Source organism: Hylaeus volcanicus, chromosome 4 (assembly GCF_026283585.1).
Source record: "Hylaeus volcanicus isolate JK05 chromosome 4, UHH_iyHylVolc1.0_haploid, whole genome shotgun sequence".
In the NCBI taxonomy this organism is placed as follows: domain Eukaryota; kingdom Metazoa; phylum Arthropoda; class Insecta; order Hymenoptera; family Colletidae; genus Hylaeus; species Hylaeus volcanicus.
In genome coordinates this window covers 3,924,234-3,950,255 of record NC_071979.1, presented here as the reverse complement: position 1 = coordinate 3,950,255, position 26,022 = coordinate 3,924,234, and the positions used below count along the sequence as shown (strand labels likewise).

Below are 26,022 nucleotides of genomic sequence, written 5' to 3'. Positions count from 1 at the left end.
ACGATTTATCAGGCGGGCAGGCTTATCGATGTGTTGCGTACTCGAGAAGGAAAGGGGGTGGCATTGTCGGCGGTCGCGAATGTGACAAATTGTCAGTCCACGAGAAGGGTGAGCTCTAGACACGTCGCTATACGCCTACATCTGTTTCCGCGCTAATACCTTGTATAACTCTTATGGCCTGGTTGGGGGAAACCGTGTCGCCCATGACAGCTTCGCGAGGGACAAACGACCGAAGGAGAACGGATCGGAACAGAGAGAAGTGGAGTTTACTCTACGATGATGCGTACAGTTGTAATGAAAGATTCCGGTACACCCACGACAGCTAGTACCTAATTCGTTCGTTCTCTCGGCGGTAACCCTTCCTCCGTAAGCCAGAGTCATTCGTCTCGGGGTGAATTAGAAGAGCAACGATACATCGTGAATCAATCGAAAGAAATCCCTTAGAATTTGCATTATTCTCAAAATGCTTCACCCAGAACGCACGTGGTTGTAGCTTAAGGGATTAATAGTTTACAGACAAAATTGTAACTTTATACAAATTTTCACGATTTTTAACCTGGCAGCCAACATGTTAAAGCCACCCCCTTAACACGTTGATCGCCACGTCACCCATATGTGGGTGACAGTGCTTTTCACTGAAGAACTAAAAAAATTAATTCTGAAAGTTAAGCTTCAAAGAGAATGAATTTAAATGAAATTCGTGTATTTCGATGAAGTTACAAAAATAAATACCACGATGGATGTTTGGTTATGTAGTCTCCGATAGTCTGAATAATATTTAATACTAGCAGAAATTTTCAAGAATATTTCTCTGGCAGTCGACGTGTTAATGGAAGATCTTATGCGTAGTTTAATCACGCCTACACACGAAACGGTTGCCAGCGCAAAAGGTTACAGCCCACGCCATAATTCGGTCCTGAGTAACGGTTCCAACTACCGTTTAACCTACCTTAAGTTCCCTAAGAATAATTGGAAGCGTTCCGAGAAGTTACGATTGAGACGTCAGACGCACGAGTTCCACGAAGGTATCACTGGTTAACACGTAGAGGAGAAATACCTGTCTAAGGTACCTGTCTAAGGATGCTTAGAAGTTGGGCACCGAAGTGAAGAAACTTTGAGCTTAGAAGCCTTGACACGCTGCAACGCAGCTGGTAGTAGTTGATCCTTAGTTACCTTAAACTTCGCCGAGGAGAAACTTTTGGTCTCGCGATACAAGTTAATGGACTTTACACTTGATAACGTTGCTTGCCAAGTTTTAATTGTCACGTGGGATGCTGCGCATGAAGAGATAGCCCGCCATTTGCCTTTATCTCGTTGCAGGGAGGAAACGCTGTCGTTGCATTTAAACTTGTCTCGGCATGCAGACATTTCTGGACTCGAGATTCTAGGTAATTGAGTTTCTACTTGACAGCGTCGCTCGTAATTGTAATTGTCACTTGGCATATTCGGCAAGGAGTAACTTCTGGACTCCGGGATTCCAGCTAATAGGGTTTGTGTTTGGTAATGTCGCTTGTGACTGTGATTGTCACTTGGTATAGCGGGCAAATGTATGGTATTCGGTATTTTTCATTTTGCAATTACGGATACTTTCGTAAGGTTTATATTTGAAGGCTAAAGAGGGAGAACTCGTTATGTCCAAAAATTAAAACACGGGCATAGGCTAGGAGCATTGATAGTGGTTTAAAAATTCAGCAAAAATATGTATTTTGAAGTTTAATGTATCCAGTTTAAGAATCAGGTGAAAAAAGTTCGCCTGGTTTTCTTTGATTAAAAAACAAACAAAAATTGATTTCTATCTAAAGTGGACATACTTAGTTTTTCATAAGGACCTCGCCAGGAACGGGGTTGCACCGAGTTTTGAGTCGATCCTGACGTAACTCCCAAAGACAGAATCCACTTAGAGGCCGCGCAGTCTGCGCGAATAACCCCTCGAACGCCGCGACTCGCGTGCTCTATCTGACTCTGGGTCCGCTCGAGGGCGGCCGGCCTCGAGCAAGCTGTAAGGGAGAAGAAGAAAAGGGCGAAAAATCGTGGGGTTGGGGGTCGATAGCGGCGAGCACGGTGGTCGGGACACGGGGGTCTCCGTAACAAACGCGGATCGTGTAAGGGGTCGCGGAGATAAAACGAGATCGTGTCTCGGGGCTAGGCACGAGGGTGGAAGACAGAGGATGAAAGAAATTGGTACATCGCTCGGGAAGAATGAGTCGGTGGACCGCAGACTCCATCTCGTCAGGCTGATCGGACTTGCGCCCGGTTTGCAAACTTTCCCTTTCGTACACGGTGGCGTAAAACGAGAGCTGCAAAGGGACTGACTATCTGTTTTTATGTACGCTTTAGACATCATATACATTAGCACTATTCAATATTGTCGACTCCAACAGATACTATCCCAAACCTACTCAGACAGTATTTTCATGGAGAGAGTATATATTGGGTTGTCTGGAAAGTTCATGCCGATTTTTGATAGGTAGTGCAGGTCTGAATATGTCGAAATGGCTGAAAACAAATAACATATACATATGTATATGTACATCCCTTAAAAGGTGGAAAGTTTGTGGAACAAAATGGTACCTATGTAATTCAATAAATATATGTTACAATTCAAATGTGCCTTTGAAGTTTTCTTAAAAATTGCCACGAACATTCTGGACAACCTAATACATTAACTATAGGCAAACCCTTTCAGACAGTATTTCCACGTAGACAGTATGTATGTATGTATGTACGTACCTGTATGTATGTAAAACGAGAGCTGCAAAGGGACTGGCTATCTGTTTTTATGTACGCTTTAGACATATACATTAGCACTATTCAACATCGCCGCCTCCAACAGATACTCTCTCAAACCTACCCAGACAGTATCTTCGTAAAGAGAGTATATACATTAGCAGTTATCAATATTTCCACCCCCAGCACCCGCACAAAAATGGCCCGAACCTACACAGACAGTATTTCCTTGTAGATAGTCTATACATTAACTATACGCAAACCCTCTCAGACAGTATTTCCACGTAGACAGTATATATGTATACCTTAACAGCATTCAATATTGTCGCCTTCATCAAAAACTAACTCCAGCAGGAATTAAACATCTTTAATTTTGCGCCGTCTCCGAAAAGGTTATTTAATATAATTTAATGTAAAAGAAATAGAAATTTAATATATTACTTAATATAATTTAATATAAAGGAAATAGGAAGTATTTCATAATTTTTAGTCGAGTTTTAATAGACGGTCGATTTATTATGATTTTACTTGAGAATTTTACGAAAGTGTTCGTAAAAGTATTGCATTTACTAAAAACGTGACAAAGGAGAGATCGTTTTCTAAATCGCGCGTACTGCGAGACATGACTCGCGATTTCAGACGTAAGAGACGGCATAGATGCGAACAGAGGAGCACGAGGGTGCAATGTAGGGGAAGAGCAGAAAGTAGAACTCAAGTGAGATTTTCAGACAAAGGGCAGTGTTTGAGTGGTTGTTCACGGCATTGATGCCCTTTACCCTCCGTGCCACACGACGACCGGAAGGGGTTGCCTCCCCCTTCGAAACCCGAGGAAACACTTTACTGCACGAACCGGAAACGCGGTCGTTTGACGCTACCCGAACTTTCAGTGTCCACTTTCTCGATCTCTGTAAACTCTCCGTTTAAGGGGAGTGTAGACTGTATTTCAGTCTAGAGCGCCCATTTCTAATTCTTTTTGATGGTTCTTTCTAATCTGTAAGAAGTTTTTACGAAGGATTTTGCATACAAATTCATTGACATTTTGAGAATATACACAATTTTTCTGAAGCAAAAATAATCAAAATTAAACGTAGTACAAATGATTTTGTTCAGTTTCTCTTGAAAGAAGTACGTTCGTCGTTGACACAATTCCGGCCGTTCTGTTTATTTGAAATGAAAATATCTACGAACATCTTTATTAATATTAATGTCTCTATGGCCCGAACCAGATTAAATAATATATTGAAAGTTTAAAAAATAGCAGCACTTTAAAGTTTAAGCATCGATATTTTTTATATGTTTTTTTGTCCATACTATATTAAAAAAGGTATCAATCCCGTTTCTTAAGGGGGAACATCTGCTTGAAACCTAAAGAACTCTAATATTTAAGAACTTTTTCTGAAGATACAAAATGACTCAATCTTTCATACATTTATTTAAAAACACACACTTTTAGCAATATCCTTGACAATTTTCAAGGAAAATATATTAACCTAACTGGAAAATATAATAGTCTATGTACCAAGCTACTAAAATTTTCTAGTCAATTGCTAAAACCTTTCGAAACTAAACGAATGTTAATAGGTATTTATACCCGTTTCCGTAGCATTGAGGAAGAAATTGTTTAGTTAACGGTTTAACACGTTGATCGCCACGTCACCCATTTTTGAGTGACAGGATTTTTCGCCAAGGAATTAAATGAATTACTTCTGAAGGTGAGATGAAGAGTTAAAGAAAATAAGTCTTTATAAGATTCATGAATCTGGCGAAATTGCAAAACTAAGTACCACTTTAAATTCAACAAAAATAATTTTCAGTCGTATCAAAACAAAGTGTCAGGCTTGTATAAATTTTCACGAGTTGTTTAAGAGTCAACGTGTTAAACTGATCTTTCTCTTTTGTGCCTTGGAATGAGAATACATCTGCCGTTACGAACACGTTGAAACATTACTCTTCAACTACTTTATGAATAAATGTATAAAGAGAAAGCAAGACAAAACACTTTGAGTGTGATCAAGGATCAGGGTGCCTTTAAAGGGACGAAGTACTTCCAATTATATTTCAAAGACAGTAGCAGACCTCGGTACTTTTGGGATAAACACAAAAGAGAATGTATCGATACAGTAAATATATAATCTATTAGGTTGTCGCAAAAGTTTCTTTCATTTCCGTAAATAGTAATACATGCACAATAGTTTATGTTTTATGTTACGTTACTGAATTGTGCACGATTCATTATGCTCCATTGCTGTTACAATATGAATATCTATGAAATTGTCTATTTATATAAACACGACCACATAAAATAATTAAGTGCAACTCGCGAAAGAAACTTTCGGGACAACCTAATACCATAATCATTAAGATAATAAGCGGTCCTAAGCGATATAAAAAAAATACGTGTCTAATATTTTTTAAACGGTCTGCCTGTGTACCAAGTTTCCTTAAAATCGACGTGTAACAGTTGCGACGAGGCTCATTGCAAGTCTCAGCTGTCTTCAGAAGTCGTGCTAAAAGCTCAACAGTTTTCGGTGGCGAAGACAGGTCGGTCTGTTGTTTTTACATCCGCCATAACTTTGTTCTTTATCGTCCCCGTCTCGCAGGGTGTCCACAGAGTCGCCCTCGCCTTATGAATAAAGCGAAAAGTTTCGATGCACACACACCATTCCCACCATCAATGACATCAAGTTTTCTTCTCCTCGCGCTCTTCCGAATGGAAAGCACGGCATACCATGGGGCACCATGTTGCGTTATGGGTATCAAGCCGCGCATAAAACGGTATTAGCGCTTCCCCCATATGCTCTGGCATCGTGGATGAATTTATTCGAGAAGATAGCGAGAGCAACGATCGCGAATCGGTCCCTAGGACCAGCTACGATGGAAACTACGTGACCATAAACTTGATCTTAACGCTTCTTGTTGTTGATATTTTTTATTCGTTCAACGTCCACGAAAGGAAACAAAATAACGTTCAGTGAAATGAATGTGGAAGTTCATTTCTCCGAATTTTGAATCTCTGAAAATTGAGTTCTCTCCGAAATTTGAAAGTGGAATTCACCTTTGTCGTTGCGGAACAATATGTTTGTTTTATTAATATGAAAGGATCTGTTATCCTAACATGTCCTATCATGGTACAACAGGTGAATTCTAGCGAGAATCATCAAATGTCCGTTATTGGACGAATTGTGTTGGAATATTTACTAAACAGCAACATGTCATTTTACTACAAAAATAAATGTACTGAGAATAAATGTACAACGTTATATCTGTCATTGCAGAATAACGAAAGAGAAAGTTTTCTGTAGTTTACTAAGGACTAAACGGATGTGGTAAAACTACGCTGTATACAGCTACAAATTCTTTCAATAGTTTTTCTTTTAATGTTCGTCTGTCAGTCTCGTGCAGCTCATCGTTGAGAAAATATCACAGCTTGCTCGTGACAATTTAGTAAAATAAAGCTAAAGTTATCTATAAATTCAGTATTTTATTATTCACTTATACCCCGTTTCCAATAATTGTAGTCATACTTGAAGATAATATAAAAGAATTGTCAGAAATTTATTTTTAGTAGTTTAAAAATAAATCATGCTATATTTTGCAAATGTAAAACGACTAATTTAATCTCTGTATATTCAACTTTCAGTTACCGAAAGGTATTCCGAAAATAATATAATAGATGTTCAGGATCGCGTCAAGGGTTCCTTCAAGAAGGATGGACCGTTTCAGGAAGGATTCGTTGGAGTATTCACGAACGCGAGCCCTCCGAGAGCTTTTTATCGAGCGTACAGGAAAACCGCGGACGTGATCGTGCAAAGGCGAATAAAGACCGAGGGGGTTACGCCCCCTTAGATTTTCTTGCTGCCCGGGGCACCCTCAGAACGTTGGTTACCCCTGCCAGGCAATACTGGACCTACAGGGTGGCCGCGGTAACGACGCGTCGTCAGTTAATCAAGCCATTTCGTTCCAGCGGGACCGGAATGAGGATACGGCTTGAACGACCATCGATTTTCTTCTTACCGTCTCCCAGAAATCCCTCCACGATGCCAATCTCGATCACTGGGGTGCGGGTTTTCTCCCTTAGACCTCGTGACCCCGAGCCGGACAGAGAAAGGTTCACTTAAGATAGTCGCGTTCAAAAGTACAATTGGAAATTTTCGTAAAAGCACAGTCTTACTGCTCTTACAGGCGTTCATTATAAATCGGTACATACGTAATAATCAGACTGCGAATCTTTATGCATACAGCTAGAAATTCTTTCAATAGTTTTTCTTTTAATGTTCGTCTGTCAGTCTCGTGCAGCTCATCGTTGAGATAATATCACAGCTTGCTCGTGACAATTTAGTAAAATAAAGCTAAAGTTATCTATAAATTCTATCTATAAGTATATCTTAAGTTATCTATAAGTAGGAAATGTGCAAGAACCTACAAAATGCAAACAGTATGCAGAAAATATAAAAAAGATTGAAAGTAGAGTCGATGTTATAATATTTGCAGAATAAAATAAATTCCGATATTGGTTCAATTTATTATTTTATTTTGCATAAAGATCCGCAGTCTAGTAATAATCGAGAAATGATTGTGCCAACAACGCTGACTTATTACCGCGCAATTTCTCCACGTTCTGTTTCAGACAGTATTTTAATTTCAATGGTTCGAACTTTTATAGTTTTTGAGTCCTTTACAGGATTAGCTTGTATAAAATGATAATATTAAAGTACTAAATAAACATATACATATTAAATATGTATACAAGCTCTAACACATTTATTCCTTGTTATCTTCGTATCTAAAACTTGAAATACATATTAAAAACGTATACAGCGTCATGTTTATGCGCATATGTACTTGATCCTTTAGAAACAATTTTTAAGAAGAAGAATTTTTAGTAGCAATGATAATTTGCTACACTTGTATTTCAACGTTTACTACGTTTACTACGTATAATATGTTATGTGTAATTCAAATGTTTTGCTGTAAAGAATGTTTCATTTCGAAATCACTCCAATAACACTTCCTTCGATATCACTTGTCATTCTGGTAGAGGTCGTGAAATTGTTACATTCCTCCAAATTGGATACTTCACTTTTTACTCCACTAAAGTGCTTTTTAAGGTTCAGAAACCGCGCATAAAAGTATATTGTTCGTAAGAAGCAAAATAAGAATATCTGATTTTATGTATACAGGGTGAGGCATTTAAGACAGGCCACAAGAATAATTCGCTTTCCATGAGCGAGAGAAAAGAAAGTGTCGAACGAGAGTTGTTTGACTTCGGGGCCAATAACTTTTTTATCGGTGGAAGTGTAGAGGACGTATAGAAATCGACTCTGTTTTCTTTTTTTAAATGTAATGATATAGTTTATTTATATTTCTTTATAGGTGATCTTCGAATAACAGTGACAAAATTTCCGTCAAAATTTATGCATACTTGCCACAATTTAATGCTCCATCGATCAAATGAGGAGCAATTATTTATGGGGAATAAGAAGAGGTTGAATTGTAATTGATTCAAATGAAGTTCATGGTGCAATGTTCTCAATGTGAATGCGTTTTAGAAAAAGCATCCAAGTTCAAAATCATCATTTTAAACACTTGCTGTAGCAGTAATGATGTCTTGATTTGTTTCTATCGCTAAAAGTAAGCGAATTATTCAGGTGACCTGTTTTAAATGTCTCACCCTGTATATTGAATACCTTTTACGCATTCAATATGAAGAGCATCTGCTATCAGTGTTAAAAAAATGTTCGAAACATAAGAATTTACTGCACGATCGTATTTGCGTGTGATATTGCAAGTTACAAAATGATTTTTATTCCTGCAGTAACTCGTAACTACCATGATTATGCGTGTAAAACTCGAATTATACGTGGAAACTCTTCCATAACGTGGACAATACTTCGAGAACTTTTGTTTGTAACAGTCGCTACGAAAGTATACGAAAGCCAAAACATGTTATACGAAATAATCCGCGAAGTAAACAAACATTGCCTGTCGTTTGTGGTATGGCACACATCTCTTGTTCATTACCGTGAGTTTCGATAACATTATAAAATTTCTATTGGTAATGTGACCGAAAGAATCAAAAATAAGTATTACTGGTAGAAAAATGGTGATTAAGTGCTATATTTGGATTACTATACTGTGTACAAAATCTATCACCAACATATTTGGAAGCGATATTGTTGTATGTAAAATTCTAATTAACTTTTCGTTAATATATTTTCGTTATACACTATTCATCCAATTTTTTCACCAATTACGTCTCGTCAAAGTTATTGCAATATTTCATGGTTTTCACATGTTTATTATACCGCTGTATACTAATCAATTTGTCATTCATTTCAAGACAGTACGTTATACTATTATTATAATTATATTTTACATTGCAATTGTATTTATCCATATGTAACAAATTCATTCATGTTTATCGTTGATACTGAATCGTGTTTTGTTACTTGGTATTTCATTCATTCGTTTATTTAAAGTGCGTAACTTATTCTACAAATTTATTGCACTACTGCTTACTTATTACTAGCTTATTTCCATTCTTCTTATCATCGTCTTACATGACTCCTGCATGGTTTTAATACTGTTTGCAAGTATATCTTACTTCTCATCTATTGAGGCCTGATGATTGTTACTTGGTATCGCATATAATAGGATCATTTTAATTTGAACAGAACTATGAGAATACAGTTGACCTTTCCGCTTTAGAAAATGTTTATTATAAAGTTGGTGATCCGATGAACGATGGCATTTATAATTAGCCAGCTACTAACGAATGCACTATATCGTATATATGACCATTTCAGTAGACCGTTGTATAATTATTTTAATCGCTATAGTATTTCACAGAGTAAAATCTCTGCTGAAAATCAGTTAATTATCGAACCATCGCATGGACTCGCTATACTTGTTAGAATGAATTTAGAGAGTGTGATTTCGTAATTTGCATGCTGCTTGGTTGTTTGGAGACGTGTGCCAAGAAATGTTTAATTTATTTGCCGATCGCGTACGGCTACCGCGCACCGTAAATTGGATAATAATTTATTTCGCACCGATCACGACACCAGAAGCGTGAAAATCACCTTATCGTTTATCAATTTACCAACATGGTACCGGTTACGCTCGTTTAGGGTTACACGCCGGTGAACTTTCAGTTAATCAAATAATTGCGGAGTGCTTATTACAAGAGAACCTATAATCGCATGAAACAAGGATTCTGCGCGAGAGCCATGTGGCATCCCAGATGGCCATGCTTTGTTTCTCGAGTACCACGAATAAAAAAATATACAAATTATGTAATATATACATATATAATTGTATACGGGGCATTCCAAGCCGTTACGACCACGTTTGGATTCGTAAAATGAAATTTTTCATAGTGTCAAATACAAATGTAATTATAGAATCGATATGTATTTAAAATACATATTAAAGATATGCTATCGTAATAATTTTATTCATTTTACGAAACTATTTCTAATAAAAGTTTTGAAATAACTGTATCCATGACATATTCTGTAATAAGAGTTTGGAAAGATTCATTTCCATACAAATCTTAAAATATCCGATCCATAAAGACAGTTATTAAATACATTTCAATGATAACAATTTAACTTCATGAAAATATAAGAGTAAATATTCTTTTATAAAAGACATCCATATACTCTAACCACTTTAAAAAAAAAAAAAAAAGATAATGTTATTGTTTCTATATCTGGCTAAATCTATTCACTAATCTTTGTTTTTTTATTTTCCATCGCATCGACCTCTTGGTCACTAGCGACGAATTTATCTTTCTTTTTAATTAGTGAAACCAGATCGTATTTTGAAACGAGGACGATATCGCTATTGGCGCAATTATTTTAAATTGGCGTTTAACGGAATCCTTCGTTCGAGTAATTTCATCTGTTTCTCACAAAGATCGAGTATCTTTGTAAAAACTGTTCGCAAAATATCCATTGACGCTTCATTGTGTTATTGGTTTCACGTTTTACAATTTTCCTCCGCTAATCTTGTTTCTCCGCACGTCCGCCGAACGGTTAGAATTGTCTAACGATCTATAGCGCAAACATCGCTGAATATAAATGCGTCTCCCGTTTGCACGTCGAATTAAACCGAAATAAATCATAAATATTAAACGAGGCTTTCAGTCGCGGGATTACGAGGGTTGCAGCCAACCCCTCGCACGGTTCCCCGTTTCTCTTTCTCTCGGTTCACGCTCCCGCGTTCCCCGCCCGCCGGAAATTGCGCAGGTCCTTCCTTCCTCTTTCCCAGACCAGCCGGACAATTTCAATGACAATGAAACCCGATAAAGGCATATCTAGCGCACTTTGCGTACGACCGCTGACCACCGGATGAGAGCTTCGCTAACCTTAAGATGAAGTGGATTCACCTGGATCCGCGTTAACCCTTCCTGTCCACAAAATCGCATGGAACGCCAAAGTCCAGTTGAACATACGTGTAGATCACCGAATGCTTCTAATTAATATCCAGCTGGAATTTCGCGCTCTTTAAAATACGAATAAAAGGTTTTCCGTGAGGGGTTTTAAGAATTTTCTTATAAATAAATTAAACCATTAATGGTATGGAACTATTTAAACGTGGAAGACGATGATTGTTTATTTCAACGACGGTAGTGAACACTTGTCCATCGTTATTACACCGTTAGGCGTATTGTGATTTTGAGGTAGGAGAAAATATTTTAAATACTATTTTAAATACTATTTTATATAATAGATTCTTCGGAATTCAAATAATATAGTATTTCAAATGGGAAATAAAACTTCAGCAAATAAAATGTTTTATTTTGATAATCTAACGCTTAAAATAAAATATGTTTCATTTTAATAACATAAAGCATAAAAAAATAAATATACATGTCGAATCGAGTAACCTCCTCCTTTTCGAAGTCGGTTAAAAATAGAATACTTTCCATAGTTCTTAACTTGAATATAAACTGTATATGTATGATACACAAATGGAGAAACTATTTCTTGCAAATATTATAATATCTTGCAATTGAAGAATATCTCTTAACTTGAATATAAACTGTATATGTATGATACACAAATGGAGAAACTATTTCTTGCAAATATTATAATATCTTGCAATTGAAGAATATCTCTTTTCATCACTCATTTTATGAAGATTCGTCCCGAACATCCTTAATAGAAGTATTCATTGAAGAACTACATTGAATGTATGCATATAATCCAGAGGAAAAGTACATCATTCGTTTTAGATTACCAAAATAAATATATTTTACACTATAATTTAGTACTATTGCTATACTATTTACTATTTAAAATACGTATTTTACCCAGCTCTGAATGTATACAGTGTCATATTTATACATGTACATAAACTTTACACTATTATATATTATTGTATTGTTATTACTATATACTACGTATTTACTACCTAATATTTTCACTTTATATCGATATATTATCAATAACACGTACAAATTGATGAAAGTCAGACAAAATAAATGTTTGTGATGTGACGTCGATGAAAACACGTCGGTGATTTCAATGCAACGCGTCCGCAAAAGCAATGCTAACTGCTGACACTCCTTCCGTTTCCACGCACGCTTCGTATCTTCCTATCAGAGAAATATCCAGAAATGCTTAATCATTAATCATTTTCAAATATTAACAAAGGGTTAAGAAGCTTTTAAATACAATAAAAGAATGAATATGAGAGACAATTAATGGAGGAAGCTATCTAAGCATCAAATTTTTCAAACACTTTTATAATCCCGGCTATAAATCGTGGTTTGTTAATAAATCTCTTTCTAAAGATCTCGTTAATTGGATCAATAGATTTCGTACAATCCATTATCAATTGGCTGCTTCACTTTATAAATTCAACTGTCGTTAAAAATCCCAGTTGTCAATGTGGTTATTCGGAGCAAGATCTACACCATGTCTTATGACAATACTCGTTGTACGATATTCAGAAGTGGGTTCTATCATCCTTATCCAATGGACGCCTTTTCGAGTATACAAATTATTGCGGCATTACAAATCGTACATGAATTTCTAAAGACACGTCGCTTACATCTGCGAATGTATATTTATTAGAAATTAGTTAGAACGTCCTCTAGTTGTTTTCTAGATGTTTATATACCCCATGTAAATGTATACAGGGTGGAAATTATAAATTGTTACACTCGAATATCTCCGAAAATATTAAGCGCCGCTCGCTAAGCGTGACATTGCAACCACAAATTCATAATTCATAATGATAATAAAGTTACGGTGTAAAGCCTGGTACGAAAAAGAGGATACGCTTATAGCGCGACCACCAAAAGGCCTCCGGATTAATAAATCTCAATTACGCGAGTTAATACCCGGGGCAATTCACTCCCCTGGCCTCCGCAAGGAACCGGATACGAGGGTGAAGGCATTTCTATCGGGCATTGTCGCTGGGACAATGACGATGACGATTCCATGGATCCGCCTCCGCTTGTAAAACCGTCGCAACCTCGCCGAAATTTATCGCCATTTGTTGATGAGTTCTCTCCTTTTAATAGTATCTAGTGGAACGAGGGGAAACAACGATTAAGAGAATGTTCAGTTCCTTGCGCGTTCGCCGTTGTTTGTCTATCGCTTATTTATTTATCTATCGTTTATCTCTCGTTATTTAATTGGAAGGAATATTCAGGTCGCTTGGTGTAGGCATGACACCCTGTATATTAGATCATAGAAAGCAATACAGTTTTAATAATCAAGCATTCGGCTGAAACAGTAGGTATTATTATTTAAAATAATGAAGCAAGCGAAGACTCTAACTCGACTGAAATAAGAATAAACAAGTAACTATAATTATATTTTCTAGATTGTATGGTTTAGGCGTGACACCCTATATATTACATCATACAAAGTAATAAAATTTAATAATCACGCATTTGGGTGAAACAGTAGGTATTATTATTTAAAATAATGAACGTAACTGTAATTATATTTTCTATATTCATACATGTATTATAATTAGTTATTTATACATGTTATTTATACATGTATTATAATTAGTTATTTATACATGTTATTTATACATGTATAGCAAGTGAAAATGTGGAAAAATGTATGATGATGTTCACGAATCCAAGAATATATAAAATATAAAATCACTTTCATTAAAATCTCAATTCTTTATCTGAATTTGTTAAAATATGAATTTACATAAACATCCGCAGTGTAATGATAGAAATAATTACAATTTAGCGATATCTATCCTTTCGATTTAAAAACGAAGTAACTTACGCCACGCTCGAAATAAACAACTCATACATCGTGTCTTTGGGAGGGAGAACTTGAGGCCCGATATGCTGGACCTATTTCGAATCTTTCCACTGCATTATAACGCAAATCGTCTGGGAAAAGAGTCGGTTACCACTTTTCTGAATCGAGACTGAATCGAAAGCAGCGAATCACTTTCATATCATCGGGTGGATTCGGTAGTATCGCCAGCTGTGGATTAAGCGGTTAAATCTAGGGGATTAGCGACGGTGTTGACGGTAGAGAATATCGAACAGCGTTCCCGTGATTAAATCCGTTTTCACCGCCTGCCGTAATACAAACGAGACAAAGCGATCAGTCATCTAACCGTTTAATGAAAGTCGCGACCATAACTTAGGACGCTTGGGCTTAAGACACGGCCGAAGGAAACAGCGGCAGAGTCGAAGGTGGAAGTTGAACGCTTAATTCAGCAATATGAAACTCCCCTGCGGCTTACCCTGTCGCAACTCCCCTAGGCGCGTTATTCTGCTTTCTTATTCGCATTATGCCGCACGATCGCAAATATTCGGAGCGATAAAACGACCGTTTTCGTGTATACAGGGCGTTCATCCTGATCGTACCCCCGATATTTGAATCATCTACGATAATTACGCGAAGAGAAGTCTTTAACCTTTGTATAAATTGTGGTAAATCGAAATTTCTAATTATTTGTTTTTTCATTAATAGAATAAGATTAATCTGATTTCTGTGGATGGTACCAAAGTTGAAGATTATTCGACTGAATTTTTTATTTGAATAGCTGTTTTAATGAGAACTAGGGCAATTTTAGTAAATTATTTGAAATGAAAGAAAAAATTTTCCGAGAGTATCTAATATTGAGAATTATTTCTATTAGATAGTAGAAACCTTGCTCTTTAATTTGAATTTTGTAAAAATCGAATCGGACAATTTTACGCACAGTTATGACACTTTAAAGTCAGATTCATTTTTATAAATAAACAATTGTTTAAGAACATTTAACAATGATAATAATTATTTAGTGGATAGTAGAAATTACGCCCCTCAATTTGCATTTTGGCAGAATCAAATCGGACGATTCCTCGCTGAGTTACGACACCTCAAAGTTTCCTATTTTATAGACAATTATAAGAGAAGGACAGACGTAGTGACCTATATACATACAGCGTCCTAGCAAGGCCGTTCCAATTCCGAGAAATACTAGTAAACATTGTAGTATTTCCTGAATGGCCCATCCCTCTAAATTTCTTGACATAATAGTAAACATTGTAGTATTTCCTGGATGGGAAAACCCCTTAAAGTTCTTTAAGAGAGATGCAAATGTATCTATTTTTCCTTTCGCACGATTTTAATGAAACTTGGTATACAGGGGTTTTTGAGATCGCTGATTCCAAATATGAACTCAAAATTTACAAATTCAAAATGGCGAATCCAATATGGCAGTACAAAATCCAAAAAGTGATTCGATCTGGATGAAATTTGATATACAGGGGTTTTTGAGGTCGCCGATTCCAAATCTGAACTCAAAATTTACAAATTCAAAATGGCGGATCCGATATAGCAACACAAAATCCGAAAAGTGATTCGTATTCGATGAAATTTGATATACAGGGGTTTTTGAGGTCGCCGATTCCAAATCTGAACTCAAAATTTACAAATTCAAAATGGCGGATCCGATATAGCAGCACAAAATCCGAAAAGTAACTGGTTTTGGATGAAACTAGGTATACAGAGGTTTTTAGAATCGCTGATTATCATTCTAAACTCAAAATTTATAAATTCAAAATGGCGGATCCAATATGGCAGAAGAAATTGTGAAAAGTGATACGATTTGGATGAAATTTGGTATACAGGGATGTTTGAGATCGCTGATTCCAAATCTGAAATAAGAATTTAGAAACTCAAAATGGCGGATCCGTGGTATACAAAGGTTCTTATGAGCGCTGAATCCAAGTCTGAAATGAGAATTGAGAAATTCAAAATGGCGGATCCAATATGGCAGGACAAATTGCGAAAAGTGATACGATTTGGATGAAATTTGGTATACAGGGGTGTTTGAGATCGCTGATTGTAATTCTGAACTCAAAATTTATAAATTCAAAATGGCGGATCCAGTATGGCGCGACGAAATGCGAAGTGACTGGACTTGGATGGAAGAAGGTATAAAGGGTTTTTGGGGGCGCTACTTTGAAGTCTAAAATGAGACTTTAGAAATTCAAAATGGCGGATTCAATATAGCAGCACAAAATATATATATATAGGAAAGATAGGAACGAATGATTACGTAATTAATTAAGATTTATTATGTACTAATATATTCAGTTACTTATGAATCAACTCAATATTTAGGAATGTGCATTTCACAGAATGTTATGTAAATTACATATTAATTTTTCAATTCTAAACAAGACTAAGTTGTTTGTGATAGTCTTTCATACCCCCACCTGGAAATTTTCCATATACACACAAATAGTGTTCCACCTTGTAAAAAGTTCTTGCATAAGGATGAACTCTATTTGGTTATCATTCTTTGAATCAACCGTTTCGCGTATATTTCTTCCGCATTCTTCAAAGGCCAATACCTTTTCCGTATTAGAAAGCTTGCTCGTCGCGATAAGTCAACGTTTTAATATGTCAAACAGAGACTGAATTGGTACATTCGATTCATCTTACTGTTTATGTCGATTTACCGCTGACATTCAACATCAGAATCATGCAGAAATTCCTCAATTTTATCGATATTCTACTTCTTATCTGTTCGAATAATGCATTCAAAGCTACTCGATTAAATATTAGGAGTATCCATAAGTAACGTAATTAATCACTTTAAATAAATGTTTATCATTTTCGCCCTTTAGATAAATGAAACTTTCGTGATGTGAATGTTGTTGTTATCCGAATTCTCGCTAAAATACTAGCAATAGCAGAGGCACACGATACGTGGGAATCCACCTTTCCTTGGAAAACAGATGTCACGTCGCACGAGGCCTAAAAAATGTTCCACGATAAATAACGGGGTTCTATATTTATTGTTGCAGAGGGATGGCGGGAGTCGGTGTTGGGGGCCCCGCGTCGGTTATTGGTGACTCTCGGAAGTCTCTCCAGGGACAGCTCGCCAAGTCCTGCCACGGTAAGTCAACAACATTGTTTGTCCTTACTCCCCAAAACTCACCCAAACAGTGATCTCGATATTTGTATCAGTCAAACGACTGCATGGAATTACAGGAAAATGTACACTGCGGTGGATAACTTAAACAGCATAACTATAGCGCCAAATTCTTAAACATTACAAACTTTTAAGTTGGTTGGCAGTAGAATAATTTGGTTTGAACGTATTAGAACCATCGAGGTTGAATTTTTTGGTTGGGTTTAAGAAAATGGAGTACTGTTCGATCGAGCTGATTTTTTGTATCGTAGATAGCCTTTGACCTGATGATTACAATGGTGGTTATCTTGACCCTTAACTCCCTCCACTCCTCCTCAGGGGTTAAAATCTGAAATGGTTCAAAAAGTGATTTTTTGCACCGATCTCGGTGAGTATGTCATTTCCAACATTTCTTTTTTATGTGAAGGAACATTATAAATAGCACCAGGCCCAAAATCTACTGTCTGAGTAGGTTTGGGATAGTTTTTGGTGGGTCCGACAATATTGAATACCGTTAACGTACATACTGTCTACACGGAAATACTGTCCGAGTAAATTTGGGGTAGCTTTTGGTGGGGACGACGATATTGAATAGACTTTTTGGACCATTTCAGTTTTTGACCCCTGGGGAAGGGAGAGTTAAGGGTCAAGATGACCACCATTGTAATCGCCGGGGCTACCTATGATAACAAAAAAATAAAAAAATAAAAATAAAATAAATATACATGTCGAATTGAGTAACCTCCTCCTTTTTGAAGTTGGTTAAAAAATCAGCCCGATTGTAGGATACCTCATTTCCTTAAACTCAACCGATTTTTTTTCCATCTGAAGATATGTAGAAAATAATAAGGGATGATCAAATTACTTAAAGTCCTAATAAACGCTACACTGTCCAAAATTAACTTACGTTTTCCTAATTTACTAAATACAACATTCAATTTAATAAGATTTACATTCCTACGTTATAATCACGTATGGTAACTGTATGCATTTGTCTAAACGAAAACACCATCTTACTACGGATAAAAATATGTATGAAAGGTTCCATTTAAACAAATGAATTACGTAAACAATAAAATATAACTCAAAAAGCAATTTTAGGCATGTGCTATGCTCGTTAGTGGACATGTAATGGTCATTCATTAGCTTGACAAAAAAAAAGAAATTAGTGCAGCATAAAATTTTTTATCACTCGAAAAACAAGGTCGAATCGAGTACACGGATGTATAACCACACTTGGTCGCTTTTTACCACTGGCACAGTTCCTAACAAGTGATCGTTTGGAAAAGGTAGCTCTTTCTCCTCTGTGAAACCTTGTGACGACAATGATTGAACCAATTTTATTTGAACGAGAGTTTGGCCTTCTTTATAGGGCGCTTCTTCAGGTATTTGGAGTAATTTAAACATAGATAGGCATAAATCAGCAATTATCGCGCAGAATTGAAAAGATGAAAAATAAATACTTGTATATACGTATACGTATGAACTTATAAAATGGTACACATAATTTTACACAGCAGAGAGTATACGAATGAAATAAAGAAAGTACAATAATTTTGTATCTAAAGCAGATAAGTAAATGGGGTAATTAAAGTATAGTATTGATATAAGAACTTCATTGCAGAAAAAGAAATAAATGAACAGAATATCAACAGTAATATCTATTTTTTACCAAAAATGGAAGAGTACCTACTTAAAGTTTTGTGTTCAATTAGTCTAACAGGAAGGTCAGTGGTATAGTTATAACTTCGGCAATATAACGTTTTTTAGATATAATCAAATAGATTATTTTATAAACCTTAACGAACAAGAATATAAACAAAAGATATGTATATTTTTGGACCCAGAAAGAAATGAAGAGTATAGAATTTAACCCTTAAATGCCCTAAATTTCAAATTTGTACACTACCAATTGGTTTGTTTTTAATATTTGGATGTATGTATCCATCAAAATTGATACCTGCCTTTTTTCGAAATAAATACATATATAAAATACATATAGTGATATTTTTAATTAATTCTCCTTTTATCTGGCTACTGCAATAAATACATCGATATCTTTTTAAACTTAATTTGGAAAATCAGGCTTCTAAGGCTTAAAGGAGGTAGATAATTAAAATCCTAAGGCTAGTGACCCCCTTCTCATCCTCGTTAATTATCATCGACATACAAGAAAATTGATCAAACGTTCGTTACTCTTGTCACTATGCGCGAGCCACATTCGTCACCTCGGGGCAGAAAGCGTTCTTTCGATTCCGAAATGTAAATCGAACGGTGGCTGCCACCCTCGCGCATTTCGGATTGCCGAAAGCAAGGATCTACGCAACGCCTCCGGCTGAAATATGCAAATGACACGCAACGGCGTCAGATACGATCTCGTTACCAGCGCGACTGGGGGAGGATAATATTTATCGTAGGGAGATCAAGGTTCGCGATATACCGCCAGTTCGGCAATCTTTCTTCCTTCGTCGTGAAATTTTATTGCAACCAACCTACACCGTACCATCAACTTTTACCTTTTCCACAGAGATAACCATTTATCGCTACAACCCCCACGTGAATTTGATTACGTGATATTAGGTGATTGCATAAGTTTGTGCCCGATTTCAAAACGAAGTTCAATGGGTTTAATGTTTAATTTCAAAGGATACGGTTATACTAACGAATTGTGTAGTCACCATTCTTTTCGACAATTATTTTCCAACGATCTACAAGCTTGTCAATTCCAGCTTTGAAGAAAGATCTTGATTTTTCATGAAAGAAGTTCGTGAGGTACATTTTGATAGCTTCCTCGGAATTTAGATTCTTTTTATTCAAACTGTGTTAGAGTGACCGGAAGAGATGAACATCTGAAGCTTGTAGATCGTTGGAAAATAACTGGGCGAATTTCGTTTGAAATTAAGATACAAATATTATTTAAATGATTGCATAAGTTCGTGCCTGATTTAAAAATGAAGTTCAATGGATTAAATTTCAAAGGATACGGTTATACTAATGAATTGTGTAGTCACCATTCTTTTCGAAAATTATTTTCCAACGATCTACAAACTTGTCAATTCCAGTTTTAAAGAAAGACCTTCGTTTTTCATGAAAGAAGTTCGTGAGGTACATTTTTATAGCTTCCTCGGAATTTAGATTCTTTCCATTCAAACTATTCTGGACGGAAGAGATGAAAATCTGAAGGAAACAAGTTCAAATTTTCGAAACGTTCCAAATCTGCTTATGGATATTATGAATCAATAATAGAATCTCCTTTTCACCAGAAAACGTAAATATTACTTCAAAAAACAAGGTATAATTAACTACTGGGTCGTAGATTCGAAATGAACAACTTGTTTTACATTTAATAAAAGTTGGAATTTTAATTAAAATTTATCCACGCAATTGTAATTAGATTCACAAAATTGTTACAGAAATGTGCATTAACAATTGTAATAACGTACAAAAATTGTTGCTCATTCATCGCATACGGAGTCACAATTAGAGATATATTTAAATGAAATACTAAAATGATACATTAAAATGCTAAGCCATTAATTTTGTAAAGAACGATATACAGAAGTGATTTGCACAACCGTTCAATAGAGTAGAATAGATAATCTTTGTCACCTATTGTTCAAATAAAATTTCGTTAATCTCTGTCACGAACAACAAGTGGTTACAACGCGAAGAGAAAGTATTCCAGACTCGCGCGGAAAGGATTCTCTTGCACTCTTAAGGTGAATAGACGTTGCTTCTAAACTTTGGCCGTCTATTTCAGAAACATCTCGTATATCGCGCGGAAGTTTCCCGCTTGGAAAGAAAGCAAAGTTAGTTATTCATAGAGTTAATCAAAGTTCGTATATTTTTCCCTCGCGAAAGCAGCGTTTCAAAGTACGGCTAATTGAAAAGTAGAGGTAGATGGAAACTTTAATGTTCAAGTTGCGATGATAAATACCGCCGGCTTAAAAATTCACCAACTGAGAATACGTTCTCAGTCAAGAAGTAGACTACCAAAAGAATAGCATACAATGAAGCTTAGAAAGAAGAAGTAAAAGTTCATACGTGAAAAACTAAAATAATCAGAGATGCATCGTGGAGTTTATAAATATTAATTTGATACCAATATTCAGTATCAGCTACTTTGTGCATTATGTATTAATTATCAAAAACAATGTGTATTTGTTTAGGAGTACCCTCAATAATTAATTTTTTTAATTTCATATTTATACCTTCCGATTACCTTAACTCTCATAATTTTTTTGATTGTGTTTCTGCTCGCTAGTTTACACGCTCTATAAATTCCTCTGTGTTCTACGAAGCTCGAACTATGACGAGGTCGAGAATATCAAAGTAAATGTTCGACGTTGCTTGTTTACTTGCAAAGTTCGTGTAACTTATTTAACCTTGTTCGTACTTTGCAATTTTCTATGTATCGCTCACAAATGCCTTGAAACATATGCAGTTTAGAAGATATTCTTAAAAACTATTCCTCTTATAAATAACGATGCTTTTACACTTTATTTTTTATTTGATCGAACGTATGCAGTTTTACATAAGAAAAGAAACTTGTAATCAATACCGAAAGAAAACGTTTTTTTGTAAATATTCACTTTTATACAAACATTTTTGAGACCATGAAAATAGTTGTCTTTAATGTAAAACAAAAGTATATATATATATATATCTTTAATATACTACGAAAGTTTAAAAAAAAGAGAAAATACAAAAAATGATTTAATAGTCATTTTTGACAAAACTGAGACGTGTTATTATAGTAATAAATGAATGAAACGTTTACAAAGAAAAAAAAAGAAAGGAAGCTGTTCTCAGAGGTTGATGATTACAATTTTTACTAACTTTACTTGCTGTAATCATTAAGTTGAAATTACAATGATGTTTTATAATGTCATTATTATTTCAATTCTTGTAATAATATACGATAATTATAGTATACAATAATGTTGATGATTACAATTTTTACTAACTTTACTTGCTGTAATCATTAAGTTGAAATTACAATGATGTTTTATAATGTCATTATTATTTCAATTCTTGTAATAATATACAATAATTATTGTATACAATATCGTTTGCAATAATATAGAGTATAACAATTGCGTACAGAGTCACAATTAAAGATAATATTTAAATGAAATACTAAAATGATATATTAAAATGCTGAGGAATTAATTTTGCACAGAACGATATACAGAAGTGACATTTGTTTATAGTCACGCACAACCTCCATTACCTACGAGCAGCACAGTTATTATAATACAAATGGAATTTCCTTAACAGATTCAGCAGCCATGAAATCGCCGGCTCTTGTGAACGCGAATTCATTTAATTCAAACGGAAACAAACCTAAATGAGGTTGCTTGATACTCGCAACTCTTTCCATTTCGAGGTGTACATCTCTGTAAAACAGTGTACCAGTGTTTCTCAAACGTCACCTGTCCACGAGAATTTCTCAATAAATTCTAATAAATTCTCTTTGCGCTGACAAAGATATTTCAAAAAAATAACAAAAATATTTCCATGATACAAAATTGAAATAAAATAAAAATGTCAATTTGGATTCAAACCCGAGCCAGCAACGTTATAATCCGATACTCTACTAATAAACTCAGCCAACCATTCTAATTGATTTTATTATTCATCTCTTAAGGACACACATAAAAACTTTTAAACCAAAATATCTCGGAAACGAAAGCTCATTCTGAAAAAGGTTGAAATAGTTTTGCAGTATTTCAGCTCCATAGGGTGTCGTTCTAAAAGCGATTGCAACATCCTTCCCTTTGTAAGATCTCGTGGACCCTCGGAATTACTGTTTGAGAAACACTGGAACGGACAATTCGCGGCTCCCACTCGGTGTAATTATCATTAGCGCTGTAATTGAGAAGATAGGTCAAAGGTCGCGCGTTCGAATTCACCGACCACGCTTTAATTAATCAAGTCTCACCATTGACGTCACTTGCGTGCCAGATGTCTCCGTCAAGAGCAATCGTCGTTATTGTAACTCCTTCAGTCGATACCCGTTCCGATAGTAACCGCGATGGACGTTTTCTGTTTAAATGAAATTTTCCAAGCGACTGTTTGAATTTCTTGTTAATTGATAGCTGGGCGTGGTGCACCTGGTTTGCTGATCGATACCAGACGCCCCTACGGTCACGTATCCCAGCCTGTTTCTACCTCTGTAACAGCCCGGCCGTGTTCCCATCTCTCTTTTTACCATTCGCCTCTCGTGTCCATCGAAACAACCGACTGTTCTAATCCGTGCTCCGCACTCTAGTACTCGTATAAACGTTACCAATATTTATGCAACAATTTGCAAACAACATCACGAGTAATACTGCACCGAAGCAAATATCACGTTGCGTCGTACTGTTGGGATATCAGATAGAAAACACGTCATACCGTTGGTCTATAATCTAATACGAGTACACAGTTTGTTTAACAAGACCGTAATTTCCAAACGGTTTGACATAATTAAATAAAGTAACATGCAATTACATTTTTACCTTTGACCTATCAGTTCTGCGTACATTAGGGTGGTATTTATTTCAATAATTTTTTAAATCTATATTGCGCATCCCCTAAATACCTTGCACATACATAGAACAAATTTCTACGAAATTTGAGCTGTTTATTTTAACATTAAAAAATTGCCTGAAGATTCGAAAGTTTAAATGGAAAATACATGTGATTATTTCAATCGGTTACTTTTTTATTTATAACTTCGGCAAGAATTAATGAAACGCTTTGACATTTGGCAGAATTGTTAATTATGATAATAGGAACAGGCCCTAAAAATTTCAAATTTTTATCTCAATTATTTCCTTATATATCAGCCCTGTAAGTATGAAGCTATTTTCTTTACTTAAAATATTTTTGTTATATTATTTATAATGTTTCCGATATGAATTTCACTTATGCTCGATAGCACTATAATTTTTCAATGTGTACCGTTTGCGCAAAGAATTCAACAATTGTAATTCACGAGATTTATTTAAAAGAAAAATTGAAGAACCATTTATAAATGTGACATATGATAATTACATGATCGAATAAATTTAATTCAAGAATTAGTTTAATAGGACTTATTAGAACAAAGAAAATTAGAAAAATAAAAAATATACGCAATATAGAAGGGTGACGGGTTGATTTCGATGAAATACTGTAGAGAATCCAATATAAAAGCAATATCGCGAGTGACACATTCAGGAATATATTCTTCGCCCTCTTTCTCCACCCCCTGAAGTGCAATATCATTATGGATGCCAGACATTTTCGACATTTGACGCTTTTCTGATTGATGAGTGACCAATGATTGGCAGGACTCGCCAGGATGTTATTGTTCTATTTATTCCATTTTTTAATAAAAAGAACGAAGCTTTCAATTTCTTCCAATCTCGGGCAAAAGTTCACTTTAATTTCATCCTCGTGTCAAGGGTTGTCTTCAGAATTAAGAAAATTAAATGTGTAAACAACCAAGACTGGATAACTTCAAGATCCACTGCACTACATAAAATTCGTGATAATATACACGATATTAGTCCGGCAGTTTCTATGAATCGAAAAGACCAGGTGACCAATGTGATCACTCATAATCTAAGAAGCTGCATGTGATCTAAAGCATCCAATTAAAAGAAAAACATAAAAATTTATTAATATATCATGATTTTAAGCAAGCAAACTGTATAGTGTTTGAGGCAACATGAGAGAATAAACAAAAAGTATTTATAGAAAAGTACACGATAATTAGTTCATAAGTTGGAGCTAGAAAAAAAGTGAGGCTAATGAATGAGTCTGTCTAAAATAAATTTATGTAGTTAATATCAGTGCAATTGCTTTAGTAAGTATTATACGCTTGCAGATTATAAATAGGTTATGTTTATAAATTCAATTTATAATATGTATACAAGCATTTGAAATTTTACTTAGTATTATTTCTTTCAAACGAATAATTTGTTACATGCATTCATAACTTTTTACTGCAACTCGTGATTCAAATTTTGTGTTAGACGATTTAACCCATAAAATAATCCAAGGCATCTTATCTAATATTTTGGTAGAAATATTTTAAAGACCTTAAGCAACAAGAATATAAACAAGATCTATTTCTAGACCCAAAATAAAACAGGACCACCTAAAGTGGTACCACCTACTATACAACACCCCGTGTAGGATGAAACGTTTGCTTCTACGAATATCACTCGATTCTAACGAAATGGACCTTAGGTATCGTACGACTGATATTTGTGAATACACATTCATCCCATTAGACGCTGTTAGTATTTCACCGTGGCTGGGCGAACGTATGTACAAATGCCACGAACACATTTTGCGCCATTTGATGCTCGTCGGGGAATGGGCAGCATCCGTTTGTGAAAAGGAAGCACGCACCGCCTGTACGCGTGTCATGTTTGCGAACGTTCTCCAGGGCAACTTCAGAAGTTTACACTTAATCACGAAATGGACTCGGATTGGAAATGGCAAACTCCCCCGCTCCGCGTCGTTCAAACTTTAGTTAGCGACACTCGATGCGCTTTGAAGTTGAACGAGCTTCACCGCCACCCCCGTTTCCTCCCCCGATCATGCTTATTAACGAAAACGCTTCGAGGTTTCGACCTGGGATACTTCCGTTGTCGAAGAACTCTAATTACCAAACCATAGTCGAGCTAACGCGATACTACTTTGATAATTACTGCTAAATTTCCAGAATGTTGAATATGAAATGTCTTCATTCTGTAATTCCTATGATTCGGTAATTGAGTCTATGATATATTGTTTTACAAGGTGTGATGAGATATGTTTGTACGGTATGCTATATTTTTACAGTAAAGTGTATACTATGTAGTAGTAGTTGCTTTATTTGTTCATCATTTAGATCTAGAAAGGGTTGAT

At 35.6% G+C, this 26,022-nt stretch overlaps 1 protein-coding gene across 2 annotated transcripts in view; it reads left to right on the top strand.

The window, feature by feature from the left end:
• Positions 1-26,022, top strand: part of LOC128875942 (vesicular acetylcholine transporter) — a 128,134-nt gene that overhangs the window by 30,643 nt on the left and 71,469 nt on the right. For both annotated transcript variants that reach the window (XM_054121983.1, XM_054121982.1), the window contains exon 3: positions 17,027-17,118. The gene's annotated coding sequence lies outside the window, so the exon portion shown is untranslated. The remainder of the gene's footprint in view (positions 1-17,026; positions 17,119-26,022) is intronic.